Source organism: Cyphomyrmex costatus, unplaced genomic scaffold (genome assembly GCF_001594065.2).
Source record: "Cyphomyrmex costatus isolate MS0001 unplaced genomic scaffold, Ccosl1.0 scaffold162, whole genome shotgun sequence".
In the NCBI taxonomy this organism is placed as follows: Eukaryota; Metazoa; Arthropoda; class Insecta; order Hymenoptera; family Formicidae; genus Cyphomyrmex; species Cyphomyrmex costatus.
The window spans coordinates 434,316-439,143 of record NW_017275632.1 but is presented as its reverse complement, the minus strand read 5'-3'; positions in this window follow the sequence as shown (position 1 = coordinate 439,143).

The following is a 4,828-nucleotide window of genomic DNA, read 5'->3' as shown; positions in this document are numbered from 1 at the left end:
GAACTTGTGTTCATAAGTGTCGATGAAACATCGGATCAAATCAAATTATATTTGACACGTAAGCAGTGCTTACAACCGGATGTTGAGTTGGAGGTCTATATGCTTAATCAGGGTACACAAATAATGCAATCTCTAGCTGTCGGGGTATGTACACTACCATAAATCCCACTAAAGTCATCCTCGAATTTCATTAATAATGTATGAATTCAGTCTCGAAATAGTTTGATGCCTTACAAGCATTTTTAGCGACGAAGTAATATAATGTGCTACATATTTACTAAATTATACTGAGTTTAGTTAATTAATTACGTTAGTTTAGTTAATTGATTACTTTAATAAATGAATATTAATCTCTTAATTGAGTCATGTTAATCTCCTTAATTGAGATCAAATAATTTTCAAGTTTAATTTTATACATTTTCATGAAGACATAAAATATGTCACATAAAAAGTAAATCATTCTGATATATTCTATGATATTATTTCTGTCATTTTATTTTACGTGCATTTTAAATTAAAAACCAAGCACATGATAGAAAGAAATTCATTCAGGGAATGATATTGGAATTATTAACAAGATCATGCATAAATTAATAGTACTTATACTTTAAACTACGCAAATCTTTTTTTAAGCGCAATAACATTTTTTTATTATATGTAAATTATTGACTATCTGTATCTACTATGTATGAATTATAGGTGGTAACGTATATTCTTCTTAACTTAATGTCCTTCTATCAACTTTTCTACTACACTTGCAATTTTTTCATTGTAATATCAAGTCTTTTTCATTGTAATTTACAATGTGTTCTTTACTATCAGATTTTTGCTTTTGTCATTTTTACCGCATTTTTTACTTCTTGCCTTTTTGTTTCTTATCTTGTTCTTTCGTTTTCATCCGAGGTGAAAATTGACTTCGGAGAAAACAAAAACACAACTGTTGATAAAACGATCGCGAAAAGAGAAAAAGGCATGAAGAGGTAAAAAGCAAAAATGAGGAAGCAAAAAGCATATTGTAGATTAGCTTAAAAAATTAACACATCTTCAAATCGTGAGGTAAAAAATTATTCCTGCGAACTACAGTCGCGAAACTGATTGCTACATGCAACTGAAAAATAAATCAGCCATCACGAAATTAATTTACGAAGGCGGCCGCGACTTAAGAAAAGATATAATAACCAATTATTTTGGTGGATGAGCGCAGGTCGACATTTCTCGTCCACATTGGGTACTCAACCTTTACCGATGACTGAAGTTGCGATAGGTCGGGTGCAAACGTTACAACGACACGAATGCACGGCACCCTACGTGCGTAGAACGCGCACCATCACCAACTACTCACATAACACGCGATATCGCACATAAGGGCAATTATTAACCACGGCCAATTCTCGTCGAGGACCTCGTTGTCGGAGCTGCCACGAGAATAGCTCGTATCGCTCGGAAAATCTATTGTAGCTGTTTAATTAACGATCGTTGAGACGCAGTTGCTATAATCAATTCTACACTCGACATTTTCCACATAATCCGTAAAATAATGCGTTACTTATCTATATTGTATAAGATAAGAAGGCCACGAAAATAACAGAACGATGAGATTCTAATGTTTCGTTGCAAATAACATATCGCTTCTTTATTTCAAGAGTGACAAAAAATGTGATTTTTGAATTATTATGAATAAATTAAATTAACATTATCCTATTCATCATTAAACTAACTGAATAAAAAATTATCATAAGAAAAAAAGATGATTTTTTTAAGGGTTGTAAAACGAAAATATAGATTTCATGCTTTAAAAGTGAGATCGGGCATCTAAAAAAAAATACGTGTTTCTTATATTTGTCTAGAGAACAACACACTAAATGCTCATTAAAATCAGACGGAGACAGTTGGGTCCCTTTTCTTGTTAAATTATATTGTAAATTATAGAAAGAAAGGAAATTAAGTTAAGTAAAATTACTAATAAAAGTAATTTTAACTGTGACTTAATTACAAATAATTTACTCAATGATCTCAGGAATCTGCGATTAACAGGTTAATTAATGCAAAGTTTGAGACACAATAACTTATATACTTTATTATATACTACTAATTAATAATAAATTATTTTTTTGTTTTAGTTATCACTCAAATTACTCCAATTACATTTTACAAACAGTCTTGATTTCATTGATAATAAGACGTTTATAAGTTTGCAATCGACAGACATAGTGAAGCTATATAAACATAATAAAGACACAATTTAATATGAATTGCTCGTAATGATGAGAAAGAACAAGAAGAAAGCAACGTTTACCTATAACAAAGCACATTATACGCACCAATGAGCTACCGATAAAATAAACAGCTTCCGTCACTGTTCTCCAAAAACTACTCCAAATCGAAAAAGCTTATCTCATGTTAGTAACAGCGTGTCTGGCCTTTTTTGGAGTACGGAGATCTGATCCCGAAAACGGAACGTTGTTGTCGCAAGTTTCACTGTTAGTGTTAATATCTACCGCAAATAATAATCGCGATGCCGATTATAACCGGCTAGATCCCGACCTATGGAGGCCACGTGCGTAGAAACAGATAACGACTCAACGGATTCTTCATCTCTTCGCGTCTCGACCTATGCCAATCTAAAACTAAATATACACTCGCCAATTGCGAATGCAGTAAGGACATACAAATACATACTGACTCGCCTATAGGAAATTTTATTTCTTAGACTAGCTAGCTAACACTCGCACTTAATTTTGACATGTATGCTTTCTAAATTGAATACTCTACACATATTTGTATATAGATATATTTCTTTCATGTGAGAACAGCTTAAATCAATCTCTTTTCTATAAAGTCAATTTTCTATCAAGTCAAATATCTCTAATTTGGAATTACAGCATTTATTTATATTGTACTTATTTTGCAGTAGATAAAAATTTATTATCGAGTAACTCTTAATAAGTTACTTTGACACACAATACTGCATGGTACGTATATTATAGTCTATTGCAAATAATATTGTAAATATAAGTAACTTAAAAAGGATCTCAGTATCAATTTACGTTTCAAGAATTTCCACAATTACTAATATTTTTAACTTATCTTCATATATATTTGCATCACAAATAATTTGAGTGCAATAAAAGCAAAAAAATGATTTCATAATTATCTCAATGAAGAATAGAAAAATGTTTAATTTAATATCATTACAAAAACAAGCTAAAATAATAAGTTAATTAAAACAAAATACACAGAATAGAAATAGCTTCATTTATTTAAAGTTACTCTCATGGGTATTATTTAATCCCGAAGGTTTCCGTATAAGAACGAGATACAAATGAACATAATGCTGCCTATCGGTGTTGTCTTGGAAAAATATCACGATATAAGTAACAGTATTTGTCATTGATACATCGAGTATACATTGATATGTCAAGAATATACTGCGATATCAAGAAAATGGCACAGATGGCTCTAAGCAGAAAATTGATATAAAGAATAGTTTCACCATAAAGCTACAAAATACATACGAAATAAAAATTTTTACTAAATTTATAGAATTATAGAAGTATGTGACTATAAAAGTTATATATTTCGATAATTGACTTCAATTAATTTTTTTGGTATGTGTATATATATGTATGTATGTATATAAAATATATTTAAAAATATATTTCGAAGAATATATATATGTTTTACAGCAAAAAGAATTATCATTATTGTTTAAAGTTACGGCGATGTGAAAAACAATTTTAATTATGCGTCTTTTACTAAAATAGTTGTCTTGTTTAAAATATATATATATAATAAATACTTAAAATTACCTAAATAAAATATTTCTTTTATTTTTCTATATTTTTGTATATTAATGAAGGTGCAGTTATTTTATGAAAAAGGATTGTCTCGCATACTTTTAATTTAAATTTCCTATATTTCGGTTACGATTACTAATTAGACAGAATGATGAAATTAGTTAAGTGATGATCGTCGATCGGAACATTTTAAACTAATTTCTTTACGGCATGACATTCTTTTTAAAGTAGCAAGATTGGAAAGAATTGAGATTCATGAATTATGACAAATGCTCTCTCGAGAATCCCCTAGAGAATGACGCTGTTTGACCCTGACATATGCAGCGATGAATACCGGTATCCAAATACGCATTCGTCATAAAAAGAAGATGAAAGAGAGAGAAGGAGAGAAGGAGAAACGCAATCTTGGAAGGTGCATGACACTGCTAGTTCATGAGTCGCTGTATCGGCGTATCAAGAAGGTTTAAATGACTCACGAGAAGTGCACACGATAATCCCATTATCGGCAAACATGGCTCCACGGCCAACTAAAGAACAACTCTCGAGAGTGTTTCAGTAGCGACCACCCGATTTGTTATCGAATTGTGAGAATTTTTTGTTCATATGGCATCTGAGAAGTAAAATCGTTATCCAATATGATCAACTTTAGCCTTCTTTACGTTCTCTTTTTTTAATAAGACTTAAGAAATGAACAATCACGAGCTTTGCGATTTATAATTATCGTTTATAGGAAAAGCCACTGAAAAAAATGTTATTGATTTAAGTGATTTACTATAAATTTTAATTTTATCCTTGATGTTGTCTTAATTTTTGTTCTACTCTATATTAAAATGTTTTCTACTGGGAATAAAATGAGCGAAGAATAAATTTTGTTATTTTCTTGGATTAGAACTTATTCATAAAAATTACTAAATATTTGATTACTTGTGACATTAGAAACATTCGGATGTCTACAAAAATACGAGCAACTTTAACATCTTATTAAAATAAAATAAAATAGTAATAATTATATATATATATATATATATATA